This window comes from Bombina bombina, chromosome 3, assembly GCF_027579735.1.
Source record: "Bombina bombina isolate aBomBom1 chromosome 3, aBomBom1.pri, whole genome shotgun sequence".
NCBI lineage: Eukaryota > Metazoa > Chordata > Amphibia > Anura > Bombinatoridae > Bombina > Bombina bombina.
The window spans coordinates 1064057989-1064075676 of NC_069501.1; positions in this window are offsets into that span (position 1 = coordinate 1064057989).

Consider the following 17688-nt stretch of genomic DNA (forward strand, 5'->3'; position numbering starts at 1 on the left):
CAGTTAGTTGAATATCAAGATATTCTATACATTTGTCACTTCAATTTATAGGTAAACTTTAGATTAGCATCATTTTTTTTAAGGCGTTGATGAAGGATTCCACATGCAGACCCGTGCCATTCCATACTATTATTAGATCATCAATATATCTTGCATATAGTTTGACTTTATCATGAAAGATGTTATTATCACAAAAGATATATGACAATTCAAACCATCGTATATAGAGATTGGCATAGGTGGGGGCAAATGTTGCCCCCATTGCCGTGCCACAAGTCTGCAGGTAGAATCCTCCATCAAAGAGAAAAAATTATGTGTTAAAAGGAATTTTAAAACTTCCAAAATTAAATCAATCAAATCACTAGAAAAAGTGCTTTTAAGTAGAAGACAGAATTGGCCAAACACCTGGATGAACTGGAGTCTGAATTGACAAGCAGAAAAGATACAAAAATGCAAAGAGATGGAAAGGATTACGCTTTGGATATAATCTATAGCTGGAGCACATCATTTGTGCACAACAAGGGGAAAACAAATGGTAACAAAAAAGGAAACAGACACAAAAACAACAAAAAAGGAAGTAGAAATGAGGGAGTACGACAAGTGAGCTACTCTGACTCCAATTTTTCAGTACAAAGCAATCAAGCATCTACTCCCATTACACAATCTCTCAACTGTACAGATAACAGTGAAACCACAGATGAATTGAAACAGTCCGCCAAAGATTTGGGGACTAGACCCAAAGAGAAAAAAACTCCTACCATACAGGGACAGACAACAGCCGAAAAGAAAAATGAAAAACAACATCAGATCAATCTTCAAAAAACCACAAGAAGATGTCCACAAGATACAAACCATAGTTATCCTCTCATCGCATCCATTATGAACTGCCGAAGAAGTTCTGCAAAAAGGACTTGGTTTCTCTCCAACCACCAACATTGATTTATTCAAAACTATAACTGATGTAAACAAATTTGTCAGAACTCTAGTTTTTAAGGAACACTTCTTCCATACAGATCCTATGGACAATAAAGCTCAACCATTGTATGAGAGCCATGATGCCTTAACAACAGCCCAAAGTTCAGCCCATTAATCTAATCCTTCATTAAATAAAGATCACGCAGTATACACCACCTTCAATGATGATAGATCTATTCAGATGTTAGTTGAGTTGCAGGGTGAATTGTGTAGAGATGTAGAGGATGTTTATGAACATAAGAAATGCAATGAGCATTCAAAAAACAAAAGCCTCTTCTACCCGGTTAACTCACGCAACTCATATATAGAACTGTTCCAGGAAAAGACACATACAGTATGGATCTGGTAAAATTACATGACAATATAACAAGCCATGCACAAAAAGGTGCCATATTAAATCTGAAATATAAACAAAGAGTTGCCTTAAATAAACTGAAACAAAGAACAGATATGTCCAAAATATAGAAGATTACCATAGTGAAGCTATCCGTCAGCTGAGTGACAGAGATACTTATAGAAAACTGTCAAGGGATCCTACTGAACAATTTCAGTTGGAGCTCCAGAAACTATTGGATTGGGGTCTCCATCTAGGAATTTTCGATAAAGCTCTGTGTGACTACTTATATCAACCTTTTACAAAAGTAGCTAATTTTAGATTGGTGCCAAATATTCACAAAGATCCTAAGTCTCCTCCAGGGAGGCCAATAGTAGCGGGGGAGGGGTCACTGGGTCAGAATTTGGGAGAATGGCTTGATAATTTGTTACAACCGTTTGTAAAAAACTTACCAAACTTTATTAAAGATACAACACATATTCTGAAAAAAATGGAAAATTTCCCTTGGGATAGCAATTACAAGTGGCTCACTGTATTCTTGTATCCCACACAAATTAGGCATTGAAGACGTGAGAAATTTGCCCCCACCTATACCAATCTCAATATGGGATGGTTTGAATCATCATATATCTTTGGTGATAATAACATCTTAATAAAAATGATGCTAATATAAAGTTTACCTATAAATTGAGTGACAAATGTATAGAGTATCTTGCTATTCAACTAACTGGAGGTAACACCTTAAATACTGAATTGTATAGGAAGAGTATAACAGGGAACACAATATTGAGGGTGGATTCCTGTCATCCAAAACATGTTACCAAAGCAATTTCTAAAGGTCAATTAATGATAATTAGTTGACTATGCACTATAATATCAAAATATGATGAACATTCCCTTGACCTAGTCAATCGTTTAGAATGTAGAGGTTACAATAAACAAAATCTTATGATGCTAAGAGCACAGGTGAGCCCAATGTAAACAACTAACGGACCGAAACAGCAGGCACAAGAATGGTGTAAAGAAAAGACAGAATTTAAAAAAAACAGCGAAAAAAAAATCAGAGAAGTCACACCCAGGATATACATGAAACAATCAGGCAAAAATGGAACAGATCTACAGAACAAGTGAAAATGACACAAACCCAAAAAGTGCAAAAAGGTATGGCACCAAATAATGATGCCTCAACAACGCGTCACCAAGGAAATGTGGGTCGCTAGGAGACCAGTGAGTGTAAAGACCCTTTTATCAAAATTAAACATTTTTGTCTAGATTAACGTGCATTTCTCATATTTTTAACAGAAGAGTTAAAGGGCATAACTTTCCTAACATATGGAGTTCCAGAAGAAACACATCAGTCATCTAAGCCACTTTGATATTTGTGAAGACTATGGGCCCCATGTACTATTGGGTGGGCAGACAAGGCTCCTGACTTGAAAACCTGTACGCCCATCTTTGCAGCAAATGGGCAGCGAATACTGGACATCCACTGCATGTGCTATTGCATAAGCATTTGCTTGTGCAGTGCCAGCCCTGCTCTCGCGTGACCTGTCAGTCACCACAAACAAGCAGTAAGGCTTGCATGTCTGCTCCTTAGTGGGGCATGGAACTCACTGTATGGGCTTGTGCTGTTTAATAACAAATTAATGATTGTGGTTAATAAGAATGCTCAATTTAGCAGTCATATTTGCATATCTTTTAAACAACCCATTACATACTTTGCATGCCACTGAGACTGCTTGAAAAAGAACATTTGTCTACAGTTAGTCCCCATGGCTCTAACATCTGGATATCTTCCTACAGATATCAAAGTGAAATAGATAAAACTGTATCAGTCTTTCTTAGCAAATTAAATTGGACATGAGGTTGAAAGAAACTCCTAAAGACCACATGCTACTCTTTTAAATGCACATACAATTAAATGTTCTCATTAATTTTACAGTGTTTATATACTATATGCGGTAACTATTCCTTCCATTTTTGCTTTTAATCTTAGCTGAGAGCTTGTAAGTGAGTGCTGGACTTTCTCTGTGTGTTGTATTAATTTGTTTTGTAATTTTCCCTATGGTTCTTGCACCCAGACCTGTCTGGGGTTAACTGCCGGTGACTCTGGGGACAGCACAGCTTCCTGTGAGTGCCAGTGAGCACCCAGGACTGAGAATGTTGCAGGGTCATGGGATGTGTACCTGGTCCGGTCTGAGAGTGCAGTCGCCTTCCATGTTTTGTATATGTCTGGGGTGATTACATAAGCCTGTGCACCCTTTACTTGTTCCCAGTTTGTTGAATTGAGAGCTTGCGTTGTGTGGCTGTTTTAGGGTCCCAGGTTTTTGGAAAGTACCTTGACGTGGTACCTGGGCTTGTCCCATTTGGCCAAATGCAGTAACTAACCCTTCCATTTTTGCTTTTAATCTTAGCTGAGAGCTTGTAAGTGAGTGCTGGACTTTTTTATGTGTGTTGTATTAATTTGTTTTGTAATTTCCCCTCTGGTTCTTGTGTATATATATATATATATATATATATATATATATATAGTGGAGTCCACCTCCGGGTTTTGTATATATATATATATATATATATATATATATATATATATATATATATATATATATATTTCAATGTCCAATTTATTCCATGTGCCCAGATATTTAGATAAGTATCTTCTAACTCCTATGTTGTCATATCCAATTAAAATGCAACTGTTTACTGAAAGTTTAGTAATGTTGAATAAAGTTGAATAGATCCTGATTGATTTTCAGACAAATAGACTTCAGAAATCTAGAGACTAATGTATCTATTATAAATGCAATCACAAAACTAATTGTTTGCTTACCATATCATTTATCTTCTGGAGTCAAATGGTCATTACCAAACAGATTGGATGGAAAGGAAACAATTTTCCATGTTGAGCAGCAGGAAGTCTATAAGTTGCCAGACAAACTTGCAAGAGCTTTCTAGCTTTCATTGAAATACATTTTGATAAACCAGGATTTCCTGATATCTATAAAACATTAGAACTATCATAAAAAAATGTAGTCTGACAAAATAATGTCCCATGGACTCTTCTAGCTTTATTTTCTATTAAATGTAAAGGGATCCAAGGCATTATGAATATGTAACTGATTCATATATAGTATCTGAAGGTTTTAATCATTCTTTTTCATCTTCTTTTGGTTGTAATGCTCTTTTCTATGGAAGAAAATAATAAAAACATATTATAAAATAAATATAAAGCGGTGTTTGTTTCTTTAGTTTTGTAAGATTTTTTAAAGGGTCATTGAGGTAATTTTTATATATGCACAATACTTATTAAAAATACAGTTGAAAAAGAAAACACAAAGGGAAATGTATGTATTAAAAGGCAGATGGGCAATTTTATCAGCTTTGAAACCTGTCCTCCTGCCTTTATGGCTATACGGTTACTGCCTGAACGTACCATTTTATTTGCAACACCGCTTCCTGTTCTTCTGCGAGAGCAGGACCGGTCAATCAACCCAAATACATGCAAGGGTTGAAGCAGTGGTCAGATTTGTACATTTAAATCAAAGATTGAGTTTACATTGGTGATATTAATCATTTTGACACAACCAATCTGCCTGAAAAAAAATAACACATTCCAGCAGTTTAAAAAGCTGTCAGGTTTTTCTATTGTGTTATCAAAATGATACAAGTAGAAGGTTGTTTTAGGCAGAATAATGATAATTTGAGCTCAGTTTACATTAAACTCATTAACAACTTTAAACTTGTCATGTGCTGCTGTTAATGAATTGAAGTTTTTGGCTTCCTTTAGTAAGCAGAAATTGTCAGAATACCCTTTACAACTAGTATTACTAAAATGTAAAAACATGTAATATTCAATAAAATCATCTTAAAAATGTAAGAATAATGTTGACTGTTATATTTTATATTTACAAGGCATCTATAAGCATTAATATCAAATAAATTAAATAATAAAATATTGTATATTAAAGTAATACATAATTATTAACTATCAGCTAGATTGCAAGTTATGCACGCTATAGGGAAATTAACGAACGCAACAAAAGTTGCATTATTTAACCCCCTATAGCGCAGCCATTAAAAGTTTTTAAAAATTAGCTTGTGTGTGCGATATGGTGCTTTTAAGCTCCATACCGCACCAAAAACAAGCACTGTTTTGACGTGCTCGGGCACACTTTCCCCATAGACATCAATGGGAGAGTGGTTCAGAAAAAAGTCTAACACCTGCAATCGCGGAATAAAAAGCTCTGTAATGCAGCCCCATTGATGTCTATGAGGAAAAACCCCTAATCTGCCCCCCACCGACATCGCCGGCACCTACATAATGTTATTAAACCCTAATCTGCCGCCCCCAATATCGCCACCACGTAAATAAAACTATTAGCCCCTAATCTGCCACCTCTATACTAAAGTTATTAACCGCTATTCCCCTGCACTCCAACATCGCCCACTCTATAATAAATCTATTAACCCCTATTCCGCCACTCCCCGACATCACTGCCATTAAATAAAGTTATTAAACCCTAAACCTCTGGCCTCCCACATCACTACCACTAAATAAACCTATTAACCCCTAAACCGCCAACAACCCACATCGCAAAAATCTAAATTAAACTATTAACCCCTACACCTACCCCTAACTTTAACATAATTACAATATAGCAAAATTAAACTTACAATTATTAACTAAATAATTCCTATTTAAAACTAAATACATACTTACCTGTGAAATAAAACCTAAGCTAGCTACAATATAACTAATAGTTATATTGTAGCTAGCTTAGGTTTTATTTTTATTTCACAGGTAAGTTTGTATTTATTTTAACTAGGTAAACTAGTTAGTAAATAGTTATTAGCTATTTACTAACTACCTAGTTAAAATAAAAACAAAATTACCTGTGAAATAAAACCTAAGCTACCTTACACTAAAACCTAAAATTACAAAAAATAAAAAAACACTAAAATCACAAAAAATAAAAAAAACTACCATTACAAAACAAAAATTATACAAACAAATAAAAAATATTCCTATTCCAATACCCTTTAAAACCCCAAAATACCCCAAAATAAAAAGCCTAATCTAGAATAAACTACCAAGGGCCCTTAAAAGGGCCTTTTGGGGGCCCTTAAAAGGGCCTTTTGTAGGGCATTGCCCTAAAGTTTACAACTCTTTTGCTACAAAAAAACAAACACCCCCTAACAATATACAATCCCCATCCCCAAACTGCCAAGGGCCCTTAAAAGGGCCTTTTGTAGGGCATTGCCCTAAAGTTAACAGCTCTTTTGCTACAAAAATAAACAAACAAACACCCCCTAACAGTACAAACCCCCACCCCCCAAACCCTCAAAATAAAAATACAGTTAAACCTAATCACCTATTGCCATGAAAAGGGCATTTGTATGGGCATTGACCTTAAAAGGGCATTCAGCTATTTTGATGCCCAAGCCCTAATCTAAAAATAAAAACCCACCCCAAAATACATTACATCAAAAATAATAAAAATTATTCATATTCTAATACCCATTTAAAAATAAAAAATAAAAAACCTAATCTAGAATAAACTACCAATGGCCCTTAAAAGGGCCTTTTGTAGGGCATTGCCCTAAAGATATCATCTCTTTTTCTGAAAAATAAAAATACAAAGACCCACTAACATTACAAACCCACACCCTCCAAACCCACAAAAAAAAACTATCTAAAAAACCTAAGCTACCCATTGCCCTGAAAAGGGCATTTGTATGGGCATTTAAGGGCATCTAAAAAAAAAATCCACCCAAAAAACCCTTAAAAAAAGCCTAACACTAAACCACGATGATCCACTTACAGTTTTTGAAATCCCACTTGAACGATCTTCATCCCGGTGAGAAGTCTTCATCCAGGCGGCCTCTTCAATCTTCATCACGGTGGCGAAGTCCTCATCCAAGCGGCGAGAAGTCTTCATCCAGGCGGCCTCTTCAATTTTCATCCAGACGGCATCTTCTATCTTGATCCCAGCAGACATCCGGTACGGAGCATCCTCTTCATATGGTCGCTGCCGTACACTGAATCTTCAATGAAAGGGAGCCGTTTCAAGATGGCGTCCCTTGCATTCCTATTGGCTGAAAATTTTGAATCAGCCAATAGGAATTGCCAATAGGATTTTAGCAGCTCTAATTGCTATTGGCTGATTCAAATTGTTCAGCCAATAGGAATGCAAGGGACGCCATCTTGAATTGCGTACCTTGCATTGAAGATTCAGTGTATGGCGGCGACCTTATGAAGAGGATGCTCTGTGCAGGATGTCTTCAGGATGAACCCACTCCACACCGCCGATCAAGATAGAAGATGCCACCTGGATGAAGATTGAAGAGGCCGCCTGGATGAAGACTTTTCGCCGCTTGGATGAGGACTTCTCCGCCGGAATGAAAATTGAAGAGGCCTCCTGGATGAAGACTTCTCTCCGCCTGGATGAATATAGTTCAAGCGGGACTTCAAAAACTGTAAGTGGATCTCGGGTTTAGTTTTTTTAAGGGTTTTTTGGGTGCTTTTATTTTTTAGTTTAGGGTTTGGACTTGTAAAATAGCTAAATGCCCTTTTAAGGGCAATGCCCATCCAAATGCCCTTTTCACCTTTTTCAGGGCAATGGGTAGCTTAGTTGTTTTTTAGAGTTAGGTTTTCTAATTTGGGGGGGGTTGGTTGGGTGGTGGGTTTTACTGTTGGGGGGGGCATTTTTTTTTACAGGTAAAAGAGCTGTTTAACTTAGGGCAATGCCCTACAAAAAGCCCTTTTAAGGGCAATCGGTAGTTTAATGTAGGCTAGGGGCTTTTTTATTTTGGGTGGGCTTTTTTATTTTGATAGGGCTATTAGATTAGGTGTAATTCTTTAGTATTTTTGATAATTTCGTTTGTTATTTTTCGTAATTTAGTGTTTGTTATTTTATTTAATTTAGTCTTTTTTATTTTTTGTAATTAGATCATTTGTAATTTTGAGAGTAGTGTTAGGATTATTTTAATGTTTAGTTTAATTTAATTGGTAGTTAGTTTAATTTTAGTTTAATAATTATATTAGTTTAATTTTAGTTTTAAACTTAGTTTTTTTTAATTTGACGGGTAAGTTTTAATTTAATTTAAGATAGGGAAAATGTAATTTTAATCTAAAGTAAGGGAGCGTTAGGTTTAGGGGTTACTAGTTTAATTTAGTTTATTGCGATGTTGGGGGCTTTCGGTTTAGGGGTTAATAGTTTACTTTAGTATATTTCGTTGTGGGTGGCTTACGGTTTAGGCGTTAATAGGTTTATTATAGTGGTGACGGTGTAGGGCTTAATAACTTTAGTATAGTGGGGGCGATGTGGGCGGACGGCAGATTAGGGGTTAATTATATTTAAATATCTGTATATTTAAATAGTGTTTGCGATGCGGGAGGTTGGTTGTTTAGGGGGTTAATAAGTTTATTATAGTGGCGACGATGTCGGGGAGCGGCAGAATAGGGGTTAATAACTTTACTATAGTGTTTGCGATGCGGGAGGGTCTCGGTTTAGGGGTTAATAGGTAGTTTATGGGTGTTAGTGTACTTTGTAACAGTTTAGTTATGAGTTTTATGTAACAGTTTTGTTGCATAAAACTCATAACTACTGCTTTTAGATTGCGTTATGGATCTTGTTGTTTTAGGCTGTAACGCAGGTTTTTTAGCCTCACCACAAAACTCGTAATGGCGTTGCTAATGAAATTCCCATGAAAAAAAAAGGAATTTTTACAAGTGCGGGACTGACGTTGCTTTACAGGCTAAAAGGCTTGCGATACAGCTATACCGACAAGACTTGTAATGGCTGCGGTGTTGTTTTAACGCTGAAAATGCCAGACGAACGCACAACTCGTAGTCTAGCTGTATATAAACTAATATTAATATAGGAGTCCGGCATATCTCTCTCTCTCTCTCTCTCTCTCTCTCTCTCTCTCTCTCTCTCTCTCTCACTCTCTCTCTCTCTATATATATATATATATCAATTAAATAATTTATTAAATATTTTTACATATATTTGCATGTCTACTGCTTCTGAGTTGATAACAGATGAAGGTGGATTATGCAAAACAATTATTTTATGTCATATTTAATTTACTAATTTCCTTGTAAAACCTACATTGTTGAACAGCCAAATTGTTTAATGCTTTAATGCTTTGTGGCTTGATTTTTACACGAGCAGTATAAAATGGTCACAATAAATTATTTACAAGCATACAAAACTATGCACATACTACTATGAATGCACTTGCAAATCCAGGTTAGTATGTGTATCTTATTTCCCTTGATTGTGATCACTTGTGTGGAGCTCTATATGGCAAAAGTTTTGCAAGAATGCTTTTAAAGGGACAGCCAAGTCCAAAAAAAAAACTGTCATTTTTCAAATTGGGCATGTAATTTTAAACAACTTTCCAATTTACTTTTATCAACAATTTTGCTTTGTTCTCTTGGTATTCTAGTTGAAAGCAAACCTAGGGAGGCACATATGATAATTTCTAAGCCCTTGAAGGCCGCCTCTATTTTATTTACTTTTCACAGCAGGGGAGAGCAAGCTCATGTAGGCCATATAAATAGAATTGTGATCACGCTCGTGGCTAGTGGCAGACACTGCACTAATTGGCTAAAATGCAAGTCAATAGATAATAACTAAAAGTCATGTGATTAGGGGCGGTCAGGAGATGCTTAGATACAAGTTAGTCACAGAAGTAAAAAGTGTATTAATATAACAGTGTTGGTTTTGCAAAACTGGGGGAATGGGTAATAAAGGGATTATCTATCTTTTTAAACAACAAAAATTCTGGTGTTGACTGTCCCTTTAAATGAGTTTGTGCACTGCTCCAAGCAGTCACTGTATAATATATAGCTGGTGCAGGCAATCTGTAGCATTTTGCAATATACACTATATGACCAAATGAAAATGTGTACAACTGACCATCATTCAACAACCATGGACATTAAAGGGACTTTGTACACTAGATTTTTCTTTGCATAAATGTTTTGTAGATTATCCATTTATATAGCCTATACAGCTTTTTTGTAATTTTTATAGTTTTGCTTATTTTTAAATAACATTGCACTGATTTTCAGACTCCTAACCAAGCCTCAAAGTTTTAGGAGAATACTTTTTTTGCTATAGAACCAATTTGCAGTGGGTGTTCCAGCTAACCTTTTCAACAGTGCTAAACTGTGAGCTTCTAAGTAAGTTTTTAAACATTTTATACCAGATTTTTAGATCAATATCTGTGCATATTATTCTTTATAGTAGTGTCTATTACATGTAGTTACATAAAAACTTGTGTATACTGTCCCTTTAATATGAACTCTGTCAACAATATTTTGTGGTGGGTCTGTGGGAATTTGTGCCCATTTAGCCAACAATACATTTGTGAGGTCAGGCACTGATGTTGGATGAGAAGGTCTGGCTTGCAATCATCATTCCAACTCATGCCAAAGGTGTTCAATAAAGTTTAGGTCTGGGAATTGTACAGGGCCACACAAGTTCCTCTACACAAAACTCGTAAAATCACACAAAACTCGTAAAACCTTGATTTGGGCAGAGTCATGAGGGAACATGAAAGGGGTATTCCCTAAACTGCCACAAAATAGGAAGCACCCAATTGTCTAAAATATCTTTGTATCCTGTAGCATTAAGACCTTCACTTAAACTAAGGGGCCTAGACTAAACCCTTAAAAATAGCCCAAGACCATTATCTCTCCTCCACCAAAATTTACAGTAGGCACTATGTATTCTGGTAGGTAGTGTTCTCCTAGCATCCACCATAACCAGATTCTTCTATCAGACTACCGGATAGTGAAATGTGGTTCATCACTCTAAGGAACGTTTCCATTGCTGCAGGGTATAATGCCAAGGCATGGCATTGCACATGTTAATGTGATGCTTGTGCCCAGCTGCTCAGTCAGGGAAACTCATTTCATGAAATTATTGATGCACAGTTATTGTCCTGATGTTTTTTTTCCAGAGGTTATTTGGAATTCTGAAATAAAGATAAACAAATATTCAGAGGTATTTTACAGCAAAAGTAGCTAAAAAATAAAATGTAATTTGCAATGTTGTCTTAAATGAATGAATGTATGAATTAATTAATTAATTTCTTCTACAAGATACGACGAGTCCATGGATTTCATCCTTACTTGTGGGATATTAACCTCCTGCTAACAGGAAGTGGCAAAGAGCACCACAGCAGAGCTGTATATATAGCTCCTCCCTTCCCTCCACCCCCAGTCATTCTCTTTGCCTGTGTTAGTAATAGGAAGAGGTAAAATGAGGTGTTAGTTTTAGATTCTTCAATCAAGAAGTTTTTTATTTTAAATGGTACCGGTGAGTACTATTTTCCTCAGGGAGATTTGAAATGAAGATTTCTGCCCTGAGGTTGATGATCTTAGCAGATGTAACTAAGATCCATGTTGGTTCCCACAGAGCTTCTGAAGGTAGTGCAAGAGAAATCTTCAGTGTGGAAAACGGTGTCATGCTACAAGCAGCATTGAGGTATGTTCAGTCTTTTTATTCTGAGGAGACTTGTTATATCAGAACTGGCTGACATTTTTTCCCTGCAAGGGAAGGGGTAAGCAGTAGATCTAGGCACTGAGGATGTTACTGAAAATCCTATGTTTATTCATATTGCTGGTACATATAGAAGCAATATTAACACTATATGGGGCTTGATACTGGGAGAGGCAGCTGGACGTTTTAGATGTTATTTACATGAGAAAGTCAGAAGGGCTGCAAGTTTTATTTAAAATTTATAAGGGGACCACATGGCTTGTTTTCTAAACCGATTCCCATGCGGTTAATCAGACTCTTAGGACGACGTCCATGATGGGCGGGGCCTATTTCGCGAGACGCGCAGTTTACTCCGGTGGAGAAGGCAAACTTGTGTTCTGTTCACCGGATCATTGTCGAGTCATTTTGCAGTACCCTGGGGGCAGGTAGGCGCCACATGCAGGGGTCATTTTTTCACTTAAAATATATTTTTTGCTATAAAATGTCTTTTAGAGGTTAAATTCACCCTTTGCTTATAGTATGCAATAATTTTTGGCCCAATTGAATCTATATATTTAATTGTGAAGCGTTATATAACATTTTAGGCAGTTTAGGAAAATTTGTGCGCTTTTTTATTTCTTAAAGGCGCAGTACACATTTTTAAAAAAATTGTTGAAATCAATAAATAAAGTGTTCTATGACTATTGTGGTTATTACTAGTCTGTTCAACATGTCTGACATTGAAGAAACTAATTGCTCTATGTGTTTAGAAGCCATTGTGGAACACCCCCTTACTTTGTGTACCTCTTGTACTGAAAGGGTCTTACACTGTAAGAAGCATATTTTAGGTCATGAAAGTGTGCCTAAGGATGATTCTCAGTCTGAAGAGAATCAGGATATGCCATCCAATTCTCCCCAAGTGGCACAACCTTTAACGCCCACACAAGCGACGCCAAGTACCTCATGTGCGTCTAATTCTTTCACTCTGCAGGATATGGCTGCAGTTATGTCAACTACCCTTACAGAGGTATTATCTAAATTACCAGTATTACAGGGTAAACGCAGTAGGTCAAGTATTAATGTGCATACTGAATCCTCTGATGCTTTATTGACTATTTCCAATGTACCCTCACAGGGCTCTGAGTTGGGGGTCAGGGAATTGCTGTCTGAGGGGGAACTTTCAGACTCAGGAAATATGTTACCTCAGACAGATTCGGACGTCATGTCTTTTAAATTTAAGCTTGAACACCTCCGCCTGTTACTTCGGGAGGTTTTAGCGACTCTGGATGATTGTAACACTATTGTGATACCACCAGAAAAATTGTGTAAAATGGACAAATATCTAGAGGTTCCTACTTACACTGATGTCTTTCCGGTTCCTAAAAGAATTTCGGAAATTATAAAAAAGGAATGGGACAGACCGGGTATACCGTTCTCTCCCCCTCCTAATTTCAAGAAAATGTATCCCATATCAGACACCATTCGGGACTCTTGGCAGTCGGTCCCTAAGGTGGAGGGATCTATTTCTACCCTGGCTAAGCGTACAACTATACCTATTGAGGACAGTTGTTCTTTCAAATACCCTATGGATAACAAGTTAGAGGGTCTTCTAAAGAAATTATTTATTCATCAGGGTTTTCTTTTACAACCGACAGCTTGCATTGTTCCAGTTACTACTGCAGCAGCTTTTAGGTTTGATGCTCTAGAAGAGTCTCTGAAGGTTGAGACCCCTTTAGAGGACATTTTGGATAGAATTAAGGCTCTCAAGCTAGCTAATTCTTTTATTACAGACGCCGCCTTTCAAATTGCTAAATTGGCGGCGAAAAACGCAGGTTTTGCCATTTTAGCGCGTACAGCATTATGGCTAAAATCGTGGTCTGCTGATGTGTCATCAAAATCTAAGCTCTTAGCTATTCCTTTCAAGGGTAAGACCCTATTCGGGCCTTGAAGGAAATTATTTCTGACATTACTGGAGGTAAAGGCCATGCCCTACCTCAGGTTAAGGCTGTTAAGATGAGGGGTTTGGTTTAATACAAATTATGGGGTTGATGTCTCTATTGGGCTTGAAGAGATTATATTTCTTGAGGCCCAAACAGATAATCAAAATCCTTACAGAAATATACTAAATACAGTAATCTTATTGTCCAGGCATCTAATATTGAAAGCCTGGAAGGGTATAACAGCTCCTAGCTTCTCACTTTTTATTAGAGAAATACAGAATCAAATCATTTTTGAATCATTTCACACACAATTATTAGGGGAACAAAAAATAAAAAAAATCCTAGTAGGATGGCTCCCTATAATTAAAACTTACCCTCACCAAATCCAAAAACGTATATTGAATCCTTTTTTGAGTTCTAATAGTTTTGCTGAACTAGTGTTATTAGATTAATTCCCTGCATCATGGATCTCTCTAAATAGAGAAATATACTAATGGTTATAAAACCAGCAAGCCAACTCATCTTCTGGAGTAGCGTGACATAATCAGGGGTCAACATTAAGGGAGATTTTATTTTTAATGTTTTTCGTCCCCCCCCCCCCCCCCTTTTTTTTTTTTTTTTTTTTGATGTGGAGCTCCATCTTCAAGATGGTTTTCTTGAAGGGAAGCTAAAAGTTGAATCACAGTATATAGAAAAAATGACACAAGCTAAGATAATGGCTATCCCGTAGAGTTGATTGTTCTGTTTTTTATCTCTTTGTTGAGGTGGAGCTGCGTCTCCATGGAAGTTACAATATGATTAGGAGCTGCGCCTCCACAATTCACCATTTTGTTCTTTGTAATTTGGGTTGATTTGTTTTGCTTTTCATGTAATGTTGAAAAACTGATAAATAAATATATATAAAAAAAAAAAAAAAAAAGATGAGGGGTAAACAGCATAATTTTCATTCTTTTCGAAATTTTAAAGGAGTACCCTCTGCTTCCTCTTCCTCCACAAAGCAGGAATGGAATTTTGGTCAGTCCAAGTCCGTCTGGAAACCCAACCAGGCTTGGAATAAAGGTTAACAATCCAAGAAGCCTGCTGCTGCTACAAAGACAGCATGAAGGGGCGGCCTCCGATCTGGGACTGGATCTAGTAGGGGGCAGACTTTCTTTCTTTGCCCAGGCTTGGGCAAGAGATGTTCAGGATCCCTGGGCATTGGAAATCGTGACCCACGGGTATCAACTGGAATTCAAGGATTTTCTCCCAAGAGGGAGATTTCTTCTTTCACGATTGTCTGTAGATCAGATAAAAAGAGAGGCATTCATAAAAGACCTCTCTACCATGGGAGTAATTCGTCCCGTTCCAAGACTGGAACAAGGGCAGGGGTTTTACTCAAATCTTTTGTGGTTCCCAAAAAAGAGGGAACTTTCAGACCCATTTTAGATCTCAAGTGTCTAAACAAGTTTCTCAGAGTCCCATCGTTCAAGATGGAGACTATCCGAACAATTTTACCGATGATCCTAGAGGGTCAATATATGACTACCATGGACTTGAAGGATGCATACCTTCATATCCCTATTCACAAGGATCATCATCAGTTCCTAAGGTTTGCCTTCCTAGGCAAACATTTTCAGTTCGTGGCTCTTCCCTTCGGGTTGGCCACAGCACCCAGGATCTTCACAAAGGTTCTAGGGTCCCTTCTGGCGGTTCTCAGACCGTGGGGCATAGCAGTGGTGCCTTATCTGGATGATATTTTGATTCAGGCATCAACTTATCATCTGACAAAATCTCATACAGACACAGTGTTGTCCTTTCTGAGAACTCACGGTTGGAAGATGAACCTAGAAAAGAGTTCACTAGTTCCAAGGACAAGGGTTCCCTTCTTGGGAACTCTGATAGACTCGGTAGACATGAAAATATTTCTGACAGAGGTCAGAAAATCAAAAATTCTAAATACTTGCCGAGCACTTTGGTCCATTCCTCGGCCATCAGTGGCTCAGTGTATGGAGGTAATTGGATTAATGGTAGCGGCAATGGACATCATGATAGAAGTATCCTAGATAATCCGATTGGCAGAGGCCCACTCTTGTTATCTGTCGGCAATCTACATCCCAGGAGTAGAGAACTGGGAAGCGGATTTTCTAAGTCGTCTGGAAAGCGTAGGGGTCAGAAAGCTACGGCTACCTCTCTTTCTTTTTGGCTGAGGAGTATCATCCGCCTGGCATATGAGACTGCTGGACAGCAGCCTCCTGAAAGAATTACGGCTCATTCTACTAGGGCTGTGGCTTCCACATGGGCCTTTAAAAACAATGCTTCTGTTGAACAGATTTGCAAGGCTGCGACTTGATCGTCTCTTCATACTTTTTCCAAATTTTCCAAATTTGATACTTTTGCTTCTTCTGAGGCTGTTTTTGGGAGAAAGGTTCTTCAAGCAGTGGTGCCTTCTGTTTAGGTCTCTGTCTTGTCCCTCCCGTTTCATCCGTGTCCTGTAGCTTTGGTATTGTATCCCACAAGTAAGGATGAAATCCGTGGACTCGTCGTATCTTGTAGAAGAAAAGGAAATTTATGCTTACCTGATAAATTGATTTCTTCTATGATATGACGAATCCATGGCCCTCCCTGTCATTTTTCAGACAGATTATATATTTTTTTTTTTACAACTTCAGTCACCTCTGCACCTTTAGCTTTTCCTTTCTCTTCCTAAACCTTCGGTCGAATGACTGGGGGTGGAGGGAAGGGAGGAGCTATATATACAGCTCTGCTGTGGTGCTCTTTGCCACTTCCTGTTAGCAGGAGGTTAATATCCCACAAGTAAGGAGGAAATCCGTGGACTCGTCGTATAGTAAAATTCAATTTATCAGGTAAGCATAAATTTCCTTTTATTAATGATTTTTTTTTTTTTTTTAAATATTTGGGTTTACATTTTAAGTGTAATGTTCATTTAAACTAAAATTATATAGCCATTGGCCCCAGACTCCAAACTATCTATAGTGGTGACAAATTATGTCTTTGTATTAATAATACACCAATTTATCTTGACATTTCACTAAATTCTTTTAAAGTTTATTTTGAAAGATTACTTTCTTTAATGGCTAAACTGCAAAGTCTTCAGGGTTTCAGACCCACTATTAATCAATGATAACACAAGTCAATGTCTTCAATGTTACAGGTAGGCAAACATCATTGTTTTTCAGATTGTTACATTCTGAGCTTCCCAACATTCTGTATGCACAGATGTAACAACAATTAGTTTCACTCATCATTATTATAGAAAACAAAGATAACATTAAAGAGATACGATTCTTGTGTGCTTGAGAGTTTATTTCCAAAATATCTCAGTGTTAAACATACATTAATGGATAAATATGATTATCATTAATAAAAGACTAAAGTATAGTGAAAAAATTCTAACCAATAATTTCTGTAGTTAGATGTTTGTTTTTTTCTGGTGAAGGTGAACCACAAAAAATATAATTATTGGTCAATAGCAAAATGCATATGATATATATATATATATATATATATATATATATATATATATATATATATACTGTATATATTTACAGTATATATATATATATATATTTACAAAAAATCAGCACAGAAAGTATAATCTACTAGAGAGTAGTCACAGATATAATGTTCCCTAGACTAGAGATACATTATTAAAGGTGCACGGTAGTGGTAATAAATTAGATATTTAAAACAAAGAGAGAAAAGACCACTATTATCCAGCACTAGACAATTGCTCTATCATAAATATCACACATAAACCCCAAGAGGGTGAGGGAGAAAGAAGTCTATGCCCCCAGTGAAAGTATAATACAAATTTATTATTGTAACAAGAGGACAACATAAATAGGTCTACTGCTAGTCTGCAACAGGAACATATCTGTATAAAGCATGTACATAATATAAATTAATACATCTGACATCTGTGTAATGTTCCAAATACAATATT